The sequence below is a fragment of the Macaca thibetana genome, chromosome 2, assembly GCF_024542745.1.
Source record: "Macaca thibetana thibetana isolate TM-01 chromosome 2, ASM2454274v1, whole genome shotgun sequence".
Classification (NCBI taxonomy): domain Eukaryota; kingdom Metazoa; phylum Chordata; class Mammalia; order Primates; family Cercopithecidae; genus Macaca; species Macaca thibetana.
The window spans coordinates 38,486,546-38,500,404 of record NC_065579.1 but is presented as its reverse complement, the minus strand read 5'-3'; the positions used below and the strand labels follow the sequence as shown (position 1 = coordinate 38,500,404).

Here is a 13,859-nt window from a genome sequence, read left to right as displayed (position 1 = left end):
AGTAACTCCCCAGCCATAAAAATCAGTCCTAGTCACAGAGGGCTTGGACCTTGTCTTGGTTTCCCTCTGTGTTTTGTTGATTTGTCTACATAACCTACCCATAGCTAGCTGTTCTCTCCTCCTTATGATCCTGAAACTTGTCATGTTGGAAAAGTGTTTTGCTGTAGACATCATCCTGAATCTGGGCAAGGCCTTTGAATGTATAAGAATTGAAATTGTTTTCCAGTTTCAACTTCCATAGATCCTAGAAGGTAAAATACAACCATGCATTTAAATACTACTGGTAAGTCAGAATATCGAAGACTTTGCTATGGAGGAGTACTCAAGGATATTAGTAATATATTGTTGGTATTGTGAAGCTAAACAATAAAAGTAATTGTTTTATTAAGATGGGAGCAACTATTTAGTCTCTGCAACATTCTCTCTTCCTTTCCAATGCCTGGAGGAAGGCAGTACAGTGGAACTCTCAGTGGTGAGAAAAAGATGTTTTCTGCCTTTGATGACACTGCTGTTTTCATAGTGCATTGCTTGCTGTGGGACTCTTGCTGATTCTCTGCCCTAGAGGTTGAGGGCAGAGATGTTCCAGTTCTCTTGACGAGGTCCCAGGAGAATGGGAGTGTACTGGATTCTGGCCAGGGCCATTTATTCTTGAAGAAATTAGAAACCAGTGGTGTATTGCTCTGCTTATTCAGAAGGAGTAAGAAATAAACTAGCATGTGACAGGGCAAGGGAGTTAATCTCAATCTAGACAAGCTTTTATGTTTCTAGGCCTGAGTAGGTGATAAAAATGAAGGCAGGAGAGGAGAAATGATTGGTAATACACGTACACACACAGACACACACACACACACACACACACACAGAGAGAGAGAGAGAGAGAGAGACTGATAAGGCACGTTTCTATTCAGCAAAGGTTGTTGTTTTCTTTTTTTGAAATGATTAAACAGAATTTATTGGCTGTCTTTGAGTGTCTCTGGTCCAGTGTTGGCAGGGCTGTCTGGGTTCCTCTGCTTTGCTTGTTTTTGGGCTGCTGCTGCTGCAGCCTTTAAGGCTCTTTTTTGCTTCTTCAGCTTTTGAGTCTCCTGAAAAACCCGAACGCACAGAGCCTTCTTGGTGGGCTCTTCGGTAATACAGAGAGGGGAAGGTGTACTCAATCCCCAGCTCCCTGCAGATCTTCTCAAAGACATCATAGTTGGTGTTACGGAGGTTTTTGAGCATCTTTTTCCTCTGGTCAATGCTCATCAGCAGATAGCATTTGTGGGCTTTGTCCTTTCGATGTTTCTGCATGTGTTCTTCATAACTGCGAATCTTGACGGACAAGACAACAATTCGAGCCTCCAGGGATCTGGTGTCCTCCGGGTTTGCATCAATCTTCTTCATCAACTGTTCTTGCTTCATTTTTAGCATCTCCTTCTTGTTGGCCATTTCCAAAGACGAGAGTCTTTTCACGACATCATCAACCTTCTCAATTCCAGGGACATTCTGGTAGTCTTTGAGCAGTGTAGAAGGAGGTGGGTCATCATCCTGCCCAGACTGGGCTGGTTTCTGGATGACATATCCGCGCGCGGCCTGGAGGAGGAGACTTCGAGGCTACAGGCCCCGCTGGTTGAAACGACACTTGGCGCTCCCACCGCCCGGCAGCCCGAGGACTGGGGCCTGGGTCCCAATCAAACTCAGCGCCCTCCACGCGACCCTGAGCATGATGACCTCTAACCCCCGCGGGGCCCGCGCTGCCGCCGCCGTTCCCTTTGCGGCGCGGGTCGGGTTACATGGGCGCCGCCATGCTGGCCCAGGCTCGATCAAGGTTGTTGTTTTCATGTGGAGTTAGAATTCTTTCCCTTGATTTCCTCTCAGTTCTTATTTTTTTGATTAAGAAAATTAAAAATAAAGCATCAGAAAAGTACAGCTAATTATATAATAAACATCCACACACACCACCCAGCTGGATAACCATTACTGAGGAGAGAAGGTCCCATCGGGAAGCTCTGATAAGCCAATGAAGATGTCTAGAAAGAAAGGGTCCCTATTAACCATCTTCCTCATCCAGAGAATATGAAGCCATCAAATGAGGTAAGAACTAGTCTATTCCCTTCATCTTTCTCCCTGCCAAACTCCTCCCATTTTCGGGGAGAACAAAACATCAGGTATTGAGTAGAAGAGAGAGGTGAGAGGGGTGGAGGGTAGAGAGCAGAAGGCCGGATCTTCCCATCCTACTGCAGGTTTCCAGGCTCAGCTGGTAGAGGGGAGATTTACTACTAAGTGAAGTTGTAAGTTTCAATGATTTCAGGGGATTGTGCGTTCTTTTTTATTTTATTTTTTTGAGATGGAATCCTGCTCTTGTCGCCCAGGCTAGAGTGCAATGGCGTGATATCGGCTCACTGCAACCTCTGCCTCCCGGGTTCAAGCAATTCTCCTGCCTCAGCCTCCTGAGTAGCTGGGATTGTAGACGTGCACAACCACGCCAGACTAATTTTTGTATTTTTAGTAGAGACAGGGTTTCACCCTGTTGGCCATGCTGGTCTCGAACTCCTGACCTCATGATCCGCTCGCCTCGGCCTCCCAAAGTGCTGGGTTTACAGGCATGAGCCACCGTGCCCGGCCTGGGATTATGCATTCTAATCACTAAACTGAGACTGTGTTTGTGACTTAAAATGGCTGTGAGGCTTTTCCATTATTTAAGAGTGAATAGGAAAGCCTTAGGACTCCCAGTTTTCATTCAGGGGCAGGGAAGGTGACTTTCACTGAATAAATGTTTAAAGAAAACTGTGGGAGAAAAAGTCAAGTTGAGTTTTGGTTGCCAGGAGTTATACTTGTTTCAGATATCGCCTAGAAAGCACTTAACCAAATCCAAGATGCCACCGATACTAAGGCAAACTATAATTTTAAATGCCCCTAAGAAAGAAAAATATTGCTATTATGATTACATAAACATGAATGCAAAAATCCATGATGAATAAAATATCAAAATTTTAAAGGATCGGTATTACTGATTTTTCCTTTTGCCTCAGTCTTCAAAATGTCTCAGCATGGTATTGTAACTGTTCTTTATTTAAATTTTTGATATGTAATTCATTGTGTTTTTTTGCATTAATTTAAAAATATTGCATTAAAACATTACATATCTTCATTTTTGAGTTTTTGGGTGCTCCAATAAATTTTGCACTTGAAGCAAGTGTCTTCCTCACCTCACCCACCTCATCCACTGCACCCTAGCTCCTCTGTGAGATATACATGTGGATAGAAACAAAAAGAAGAAAAGAGGAAGAAAGAAATATAAAATCCTTTTGCTTATTTTCTTGCCTGTGTAATTGCAGATGGGAGAAATATTTGCATACATTTCTCAAACAGGAATTTCTTTAAAGCACCAGCTGGAAAATATCAGAGATGGTCTAATTGATAGCCCTAGATAACACTGAAGAGGGAGGTCTAATCTTTTCTTTGAAAAGACTCCAACATACTGCCTGGGATGACAAAAGTCCACAATAAACAGCTAAATTGGTGCTTTCGATGGTGCTGATATTAAAGCATGAACCAAAAATCTTATTGTTTTGATTTCCTCATCCCTGCCATTGAAAGAAATTCCCTCTAGTACCAATGAAAGTATAGAGGGAGATTTATGATACTTGTGTGTAATATAATATACCAAGTATTATATGGTATAGCTCTATACCATTGTCATCATCTCTTAATTCTCATAATATTTCTCACTTGATTCTTAAAACTACCACAGAGGGCAGAGAGGGAAGGTGTTGCCCCATTTTATGGACAAGGCTTCAGCCTCATTTTTCAGACAAGGCTGATCCAAGTCACATGACAAACTGCTACAGAATGGGAAGAAGAACTCTGATCTTTCAATCTCAAGGGCAGTCCTTTTCCTGTACACAGTGCTGTGTGCCTCTGAAGACATGTGGAGAGACACTGTAAGTGGCTGCATATGAGGGATTGCAGCTATAATCTGAGCTGGTTAGCAGCTGATCTCCCTGAGGCTATATGCAGTCTCCTAGTGCTGTTTCATATTAAACATGTTTGGGTGTTAGTCACTTGGCTGGCACATACCAGCAAAGTGATTGCTTTAGCCCTGCTTGAAAATTCTAGGTCCTCCCTTTGCCTGGGGGTAGCAAACTCAATGCAAACCTCAGCTATAATCTTGCAGACATTCTGGGGCTGACTTTGTTTCACTTATACATATTATATTTTCAGTAAAAGATCAATGGATGAATTAAGTATTATTACTCTTTACCTCAATGTGCCATTAAAGCTGTTCCTGTGAATGCCACCCCTTCCAAGGAGAGACTGGCGGATCAACAGGGTTTAGTCTCACAAATCAGTGGGATCCGGGTATAAGTATTTGGCTGCATTTAAACCTGCAGGTGGAGAGGCAGGTTCCCTGTAGCCATCCCCTATCAGGGAGGGGACTAATTCTTCTCAAGCCTTGTGCCTGGGTGCCCAAGTCACTGGCAACAGGTGTTATGGAGGGATGGAAAGCCTTGTTCTTGCATGTCAGGCAGGTGAATGGAGTCTGCTTCATACCTTGATGCTGCCAGCCCTGTTTCCTGAGGTGGACCCATGCTTCCATTTCCCTCATGCCTCAGTGAACCTCTTCTACTCAGTGTCCCCTCACTGTGTTTTCTCCAGTTCTTTGAGTGAGCCCTTCTTATGGCTCCTTATTCCCTGGCCTGTAAATGAGATAAGTCTGTTGCACTTGACTTAGATTTTTGTCTTTTACTGTTGATGCTTTTCCCCAATCTCTGGTTTTTTTTCCCCCTACATTCCTATTCCTTATTACAATTCCTAGCAACCATTTTCCTAACCATTTGCCAGATGCAAACTTTGACAGTTGTCTTCTTATAAGATTCTGGAACTCAACTCTAAAGGGCCATGGCTTATAGGGGAAAAGGAAGAGACAATGGTGACTGCCACCTGAAGAGTAAGGCCTACTTGTCTAGGTCAAAGCTTCCTGCACAGAGTTGATTTGAAGGTTAGTATTCTTTTTGTTGTTGTTAATAAAGTAGAATAATGTCTATTTACTTCTTAAAATTTTTATTATGCATGCTGTATTCATGGAAAATCAAGATCTTTTCAGGAACTCAAATTAGATCTAAATTATGTTCAGCTCTGAACTGGTTACAAGTCATGTTTAGCATGGAAACAATTAAGCTGAGACTTTCTTTTCCTTATAGGTGGCCATCATTTTCTTGATTTCCACAGTAGCCTTCCCTGGATTCAGACCCGTGGGACAAGTCCTTGTGCAGATCATGATGGTGTGGTAGTGGTACAGAGAGAACGGGTCCTGCAGCTTGCCCAGGCTCTCTTCTGTGAAGTCTTCCTGGAGTCAGTCATCCAGTGATAGGCCTGTATAAGAACTGCAGGCCCCAGATATCTGTCTCTGTTCCACTAGTAGCTGGGGCAGGTGTTGCTGCAGCAGGTACAGAGAGGAGGCTGAGGTGGGAGAATCACTTGAGCTTGGGAGGTCAAGGCTGCAGTGAGCAGTGATTGAGCCACTGCACTCCAGCCTGGGTGACGGAATGAGATCCTGTCTCAAAAAAAGTTGTTTCTGAATAGGATTCTCCAAAAAAAGTTGTTTCTGAATAGGATTCTTTAAGTTCCAGTGTTCCAATACTGCTCAAAATCCAACCGGGAAATGATGTATATCTTTGGCTCTATCTAAATCCAAGCAAAGTTTATCTATAGGCACCTGATGTGGTTTTGTTCTGACGTATTAGTCATTAAGTATTAGCCAGCCCCTGGTAGAAAACCTTAAGCTTGTCATTAGTGTTTCCGTTACATAGAACAGTGTTCATTGTTTTTAGTGTTTCATTTATAGATGAACTTACTTATTCTCAGCTGTTTCTATATCTGAATGGATCGATAAAAGATAGTGGTAAAATACTGGTTTGATGGATAGCACATAGGGTCTCAGTAGGTGAGACAGTTGAAGGCAGATGAGAGATAGAATAAAGTCACATAGAGGGATCCATGGATTAGCACTCTAAATAAGGTCAAAGAGTAATTGTTTTTGTTTGTTTTCTTTAAAAGAGAGAACTGGAAAATGGACTGGTAACGGTTTTTGGTGTGACATCAGAGTTTAAGTTAGCAGAGTTGAACTAGTTCTGGGCAATGATCACATTTAATATAAAGCTATAGGAGAGGAAGTGGCTAATGGCTACCAGAAATCTTGGCAGGATTTGAGGAAGAGAGCTTGATGGAGGTCTAGTGAATGTGGAGTGAATGATGAAGAGAAGAATAGATACCAATGGCCACAAAACAGGGTAAAGGGTTTTCCCAGCCTTCCCAGTATTCTTTTACTTTCAAGAATAAAAGTTTGAATATGGTAATATAGAGCCAGAAGAGTAAATATGTCAGTTCCCTTAAAGAGTACTAGGATGTGTGAAGAATCAACATCCTCACTTCAGGGGATTGCAGGAAAGGCAATGTGCTTCTGCAAGGGTCATGTTTCAGTTAAGGCAGGAGGAGAAAGGAGACCAAAGGGGAAAGATTTTTGTTGTAAGAAAAGACGTTTACCAACGGATGAGGGCTCCAGAAGGCCAGCAGCAGGGGTTGAGTCAAGGAGAGGAAGAAGAAGGAGGATGAGCTAAGGGGAGGTTGGAGGTGATGGTAACAGGAAAAGATAGGCCATTGGAATGGAAAATTTAGGCTGGAGGCAAAGCATGTCAGAGTGGAGAGAGAAGCAAAACATGGGTCCCAGGCATAAGAGGTGTGTAAGCTCATGCAGAGAGAGTGTCAGTAGTGTTGGAAGCTAGGTGCTGCCCACCCTTATGGGCTGGGCAGCAGTGATAGGCTTCTGCCCAGGCCTCCAGATGAATGCAACATGGCTGGGAGGTTGTTTTGTGCTGTAGCATGAGCCAGTCTCAAGTGAGGAGGGTAGAATTGTTAGACTTTAATTGAAAGGAGGAGACTTGTACATGTTCCCAGGCCTTCTGTGAAGTGTATTTACACAAGGGCTCTGATAAATTAACCAAACTTTTCCTTATGTTGGTGACATGCTCTCATCCCTTGGTGTCTTCCATGAAGCACTGGGTCTCATCTGTAGAGTCCTCAGCCTTAGGAGGGTGAAGAGTTCAGCCCCTAAACTTGTTAGCCAAACTAGCTTGACCTGACGATCATATAATATAGCTGCTCCTAAGAATCTTCATCATCACTCAATGGGTCTGCTGACACCTGCTCTCTATTGTCAGGGTGACCACATCTCAATGAAACCTGTAGTGGGCAGGAGGCCAGTCACCGGGGATTTAGATGTGAAGCTAGAAACTTGGTCCAAGGGGAGGGGGGTGGGAAACTGTACATTCAGATTTTGGGAAAACCATGATATTAAATCAAGACAGAAAAAGCAACAAGACAGGTGTAATGCTGAATCATTGAGTGGCTAATCGAATCTTTATGCAACTCAGATGTCAGTTGGGGTCACCCTGACTCTTAGTATCTGCTAAGATTGATTCAAGCCCCATCCTGGGGAAGTACAGTGCCCTCCCAGGTTATGCATTGTCCCATGGGCTAAGAGTTTCCTAGTCATTCATGCTCTGATTTCCAGCTTTGGCTGAGTTATTTCCCACCCCAATGTGGATCAAATCAAGGGACCTAGCTTCTTCTCCTTGGTTTCCTCCGAAAGCACCACTCACGGCAGTTAGCAGCACGTTGTAGAACTTTAACTGCTGGTGGGAGCTACAGATCAGTACTAGACAATGGATGATGTAGAGTTAATATCAGACAGCCCTGTTCTTAAAAGTCCCCTTTATCATTTCTGCCAGCTCCCAGACTCCAGATTCCCACTGTGTGAACTCTCTCTTTCCTAATCTCCTCTCTCCTCCATCTCCTTCCTCTTTCTCACTCCTACTCCAAGTCCCTTTACGTTTTCTAAGCAGATAAATTTAGCTGCTTCTTTGTTGACTCCTGCCAACCTCAGTCCTAGGGCTCACTCTTTCTTCCCACCTAGCATTTCAAGGTATTTTCCTAAACAAGATAGTTTCTCCTCTAACAGAAATTGTGGAGCCAGCTGGGTAGAAGATTTTTCTCTCTATTTTCATTACCCCTGTCAAAGATAGTTGGCTCCCAGAGTCTGTAATAGGGCTTAACCTGCAGGTGCATTTTAAGTGGCTTCTGATACAATGGGCAGAGGTGGTGGAGGGAAAGAAGTTGACAGCTTCCACAGTCCTGGCGTAGAATGACGACTTTCTGAAACCAGTGGTTGGTTCTCAACACCGTGGCCCTCTGAGCTGATTTCTCTCATGAGACTTCCCAGACCACATGTACACTCACTCTTGGAAAATGCATCAGCTTGTCCTTTATTCACTCTTTCAGGTAATGGCCTGATCCTCTCTCAGCTCTCTCTCGGAACTCTTGGCCCAAAGATACCTTCTTCCCATCTCTCCAGGAGGAGGACAGACACAAAACAGCTCTTTGTTCAGAACTTGAAAACTCAGTGTCTCATTTCACCTAATTAGCAGGAAGTACTTTTCCACTCACTTCATTTTCTTACTGGAATTTGCTAACTGGAGCCGAGTAGCTTAGTTTGCCTATGAGGTTTGTTCATTAATTAACAGCCTGTAGGCCAGGTTGTCCTTATCATGACTTAATATCTAACTCAGCACTGGCAAAACCGGGAAAGAGTGCTTGAATCGCTGGTAGATTCTCCTGTGATGAGAAAGATCTCCAAAGTGATGTAACAGCTCTTGTGCCTTTGCTGGAAGTTATCCCGAAGATTAAGACCCTCCAAGGAGTGTAACCTGAAATACTTGGGGATCCTTGACAGAGACTGGGAATGAGCACCACTTTGCCAGTTTGTTTTAATAATGAAGTGAGACAAATGGCTTGGGACTCTAAGAAAAAATAGTCTAAATATTTTTTATTTTTTATTTTTTTCAGACAGTTTCACTCTGTTGCCCAGGCTGCAGTTCAGTGGCACAATCATGGCTCACTGTAGCCTCAACCTCCAGGACTCAGTTGATCCTCCCACCTCAGTTTCCCAGGTAGCTGGGACTATAGGCATGCAACACCACGCCCAGTTAATTTTTACTTTACTTTTTGTAGAGACAAGGTTTCTTCACATTGCCCAGGCTGGTCTCAAACTCCTGGGCTCAAGCAATTCACCTGCCTTGGCCTCCCAAACTGCTGGGATTATAGGCATGAGCCACCGTGCCTGTCCAAATAAATAAATAAATAAATAAATAAATAAAAATTATTTTTTCAACAAGCTCACTTTATTTTCTACTCAAGAAGGCACTAAGTAATGACCAACTGTAACCTCACTAGTTTCTCCATTCTCTGCTATTAGGTTGTGATAGGCAGAATTTTGGCTCTAAAACTTTTGCCCCCTGGTGTTACTGCTGTGGTTATGTTATGTTAATTGGCAAATGAGACTTCACGTATGTAATTAAGGTTACTAATCAACTAATCTCAAAATAGAGATACTATTTGAGTGGGTCCCTTGGAATTATGTGAACCCTTAACAGCAGAGCCTTCTCCTAGCTAAGGGCAGAGTAGGACATCAGAGAGATTCCAAGCATGAGAAGGGTTTGATGTGCTGTTGCATCTGAGAAAGAGGGGCCATGTGCAAGGACCAGATACAGGCCTCTGGGAACTAAGGGCAGCCCCCAGCTGACAGTCAGCAAAGAAACAAAGGCCCACAACCACAAGGAAACAGAATCCTGCCAACAACCTGTGTGAACTTGGAAGTGGATTCTTCCCTGGAGATCCAGAAAGGAACATAGCCCTGCTGGGACCTTGTCTTGGACTTTGTGAGACCCTAAGCAGAGAACCCAGTTGAGTTACACTGTACATGGACTTCTGGCCTATAGAAACTGAGATAATAAATACGTGTTTGTTTAACCTTCAAGGCTGTGGTACTTGGTTGCAGTAATAGAAAATGATCACATGGGGTTTCTATCTTTTGTTTGAAAAGGAGTGAGCAGTGGAGATATCTTTTCTTAGGAGGAGCTGACCAAGCAAGGGTCTTTATTGCAAGGTTCTGTGGACAAACTTGATCACTGTGTTCAAAGGGCTGAGGTGGCCTGGCCTTCTGTTTTATAATCTAGAGCTACCTAGTCTAATATGGCAGCCACTGGCCACATACGGCTTAAATTTACATTAAATAAAATTGAAATTTTAGTTTCTTACTTGCATTAGCTACATTTTAAGTGTTCGGTATCCATGTGTGGCTAACAGCTACTGAATTGGAAGGCACAAGTATAGAACATTTCTTTTAATGCAGAAAGTTCTATCGGACTAGAGCCAGTTCAATAGAACTAGATTGGTTCTGGTCTAGATGATTAGCAATGATGGCATCCAATTACACTGTTCTTTTTTCTCATTTGCAGCACTGAGAGGAAGGGTTTCTCCACTCTCTAGTAGAATTATTACAAAGCAAAAAACATACAAATTTCTCTAATTGCAGCAAGAAATAGGTGAATTTTGTGGAAACTTTCATGTCTGTATTTTTTCCCCCCTTAGAGACCAGGTCTTGCTCTGTTGCCTAAGCTGGAGTACAGTGGCACAATCATAGATCACTTCAGGTGTTGAACTCCTGGGCTAATTTTTTAATTATTTGTAGGGATGGGGGTCTCGCTATATTGCCCAGGCCAATGTTGAAGTCCTGGCCTCAAGTGAGCCTCCTGCCTTAGCCTCTCAAAGTGCTGGGATTACAGGTGTGAGCTACTGTGCCCAGCCATCTCTAATATCTTTACATATCACTTGCATAAATTATCTCCTAGGAGTAGGAAGCCCTGGCCTTGCAGTAGAACGTTTTAGAAATACCAGTGACTAGGTATCCGGCCTCGCTATTTTTCCAGATGGAAGAGGGGTTACCATATTGTGAATGAGCAAGAAGTCCCCTGCCCTGGACTACAGAATTTTCCAAGGGTCTCCTGCTATAGTAAGACAAAGGTCTTTGTCTAACCATCACAATCTGTTTGGGTTTGTTTGCCTCAGGGGGTGACTTTATTGGCCTGGCCTGAGGCAAACAAACCCAAACAAACTATGATGGTTAGACTTGCCTTCTTATATTAGTTTCCAGTGCTCAAGGTGACACTAACCTAGATGAGTTAAAAAAGACTTATTCTTTCAGGAGACTGAAGCAGGCAGCCTCTGGATCTGTCTTTTGGCTGAGGCTCAAACAACAAAAATTGAGACTTAAAGACTTCTTGGCCCTGGCCAAACTCACATGTAACTTGTGGCCATGAACTAAAGCTTGCAGGTGGTGCACTTGGAGATGTATGGTGCAGGCCAAGGGCAAGGACACGGCTTAGGGGTCAGAAGACCTGAGTGTGAATCCTGCATCCATGTCGCTGTACTACCCTGAGTTAGTTAATGAAACTTTTTTCATATTTGATGAAACAGAGGATAATAATCTCCAATTTTTTGGGTTGTTGTAGAGTTGTGAGGATTGAAGGAGAGAATTGCATGAATTTTCTGGTGCCTAGGAGGCACTCAGGGAACAGTAGCTAATGTTACTCACACATGTATCAGCCCAAGGTTATATCAGAAAGGACCATCCATCAATATCCTGGCTGGTCACCTCTGTAGTTTTTGTCTCCGTTCCCACCTCAGTCACCACTTCTATGGTCATACCCTCAGCCCAGTCACTTCGATAATTACACTATCCCCCCAAACATTCTACATCACTTTTCAACATCCTGCTTCCTCATCTCTGCCCAATACATTCCTCTGAACACCTGATTCCCTGCAATTCTCCCATCTCACTGAAACCTCCAATCCATTATTTCACTGAGGAAAACAGAAGCAACCAGAAAAGAACTTCCACAAGATCCTACCACCACATCTACCTACCTTCTGGTATTTGTGCTCAGAGATTCTGCCTTTCCTCGTGCTATGATGGGCAAACTGTCTGTGCTTCTATTCAAGACTCTACTCTGAATCCAACCCCTCTCTCCCACTCTAGAAACTTGCTCTTGCAATTGTCCTTCTCTCCTGCATCATTAATTTCCCCCGCTTCACCAGATCATTTCCACTGCATTGGATATACTAACATTTCTCATATTTAGAAGAGTCCTCCTAGACTCCTATCCTCCTTCAACTACTACTTTTCCCTCTCCTCCCCTTTATAGTGCCCTTCACTGGTGTTTTCTCATCCCCTCAATTCTAAATGCTGGAGTGCCCCAGGGTTTAGACCTCAGAATTCTACTCTGTCTACACTTACCCCCAGGGGATTGCATATAATCCATGAATTTAAATACTCCACATGCTGCCAAATTTATATACTCTACCTGGACCTCTCCTCTGAACCACAGACTCATATCCAATTGCCTACTATACATCTCCGCCTGCATATATATGAGGTATCTTAAACTTATTATATCCAAAATGAACTGTCGATTTTCAGCCCCTAAATCTGCTCCTCCCATAGTTGTCCCTGGTTCAATAAATAGAACTCTATTCTTCCATTTGCTCATGCTAAAAATCTTGGTTTCACCTTGATCCTTCTATTTTTCTCACGTACTTCATCCACTACATCAGAAAGCAAAGGGAGAGAGTCTTGAAAGGTTATTTTGTCCAGGCCAGGGATAAGTCCTAAGTCACCAAAGAATACCACTCTCTAGTGACCAGAATCACATAACCTACATGTATTCATTCTTATTTCAACAAATATTTTTAAAGAGATTTGGAGCATTTACCATGTTCCAGGCAGTGTTCTAGGTGTTGGGGATATAGCAATGAAAAACAACAACCACAACAAACAAACAAACAAAAAACAAATAAAACAAAAAACAAAAAAACAAGTAACATTTTGTGAAGCTTACCTTCTATTAGGAGGAGATAGAAAACTTGTTAGATAGTTAAAGAAAAATACATCAGAAAATAACAGAAACTGTTAAAAGGCTGCTGTTTTAGATAGTGTGGTTATGGAAGCTTCTAAGCTGACATTTAAGCATAGATATTTAAGCATTAAACAGAGGGAACCATGCAGAGATCTGGGAATAAATTATTCAAGCAGAAGGAATATGTGCAGAGATTTTGAGGCAGAAGTATGCTTGGGGCATGTCCCAGGAGCAGGATGAATGTCTGTAGCCAGAGTGCAATGAGTGAGGTGCATAAGAGGTGGGAAATGAAATCAGGGAGGAAGCTGGGGTGAGATTCATAGACCTTGCAGCCAAAAAACGGAATTTGGAAATTTTTTTTCTGACAGGAAGAGAGCCAGGAGAGGGTTTTGAGCAGAGGTGCATCGTAATCTGACTTACATTTTAGAAGGATCAGGCTGACTGCTGGCTGAAGAGTGAACAATAGGTGGATACAGGGAGACCAGTTAGGGGCCTATTCCATTTCTCTAGGCATGAGAAGATGGTACCTGAATTAGACGGTTACTGTGCAGGTGGCGTGAAGTACTGGACTGAGATTTCTTTTGAAGGTTGACCTGACAGAGTTTGCGGTAGCTGCACAATTCATATTGTGTATGGGATACACAGAGGCTAATATTCTGGGGTGAGGCAGGATTTTCGGGCCTGGATGGAATACCCTGCCATACACCCCCCTCTGTTCTTTGGGTGTCCAACTGCAACCGTTTGATGACAATACTTTGTTCCAGGTACCGTAACTCTGAGGAGGGGTGGCTCAAGATTAAACAAGAGGGTATCGCTATTGGAAAAGACCTACAATTCTAATTTAGTAAATTGGGTTTCCAAGTGATTTTTAATTTCCTTGTCCAGTTTTGCTCAGTTTGACCAAGTCTCTGATAAAGTTGAGATCCAAACCTGAAAATTGGATCCTGAACTCTGGAACATGGTGGTCCCACATAGTCCTTTCATGCTGTTGAGCCCATTCTGAGTCATTAATTGGGCTCCTTTTGGGGAAGTTTCTTCCATTTTTAGCAATATGTGGTTCTCATTACTCTT

At 43.0% G+C, this 13,859-nt stretch overlaps 1 protein-coding gene and 1 pseudogene across 2 annotated transcripts in view; both read right to left on the bottom strand.

Annotated features, from left to right (window-relative positions):
- PCCB (propionyl-CoA carboxylase subunit beta) overlaps positions 1 to 13,859 on the bottom strand; it is a 1,054,487-nt gene that overhangs the window by 411,978 nt on the left and 628,650 nt on the right. The gene's annotated exons all lie outside the window — the stretch shown is intronic.
- Positions 951 to 1,841, bottom strand: LOC126948154 (28S ribosomal protein S15, mitochondrial-like; annotated as a pseudogene). The gene has a single exon (XR_007723350.1). The product of XR_007723350.1 is annotated as a 28S ribosomal protein S15, mitochondrial-like (transcript).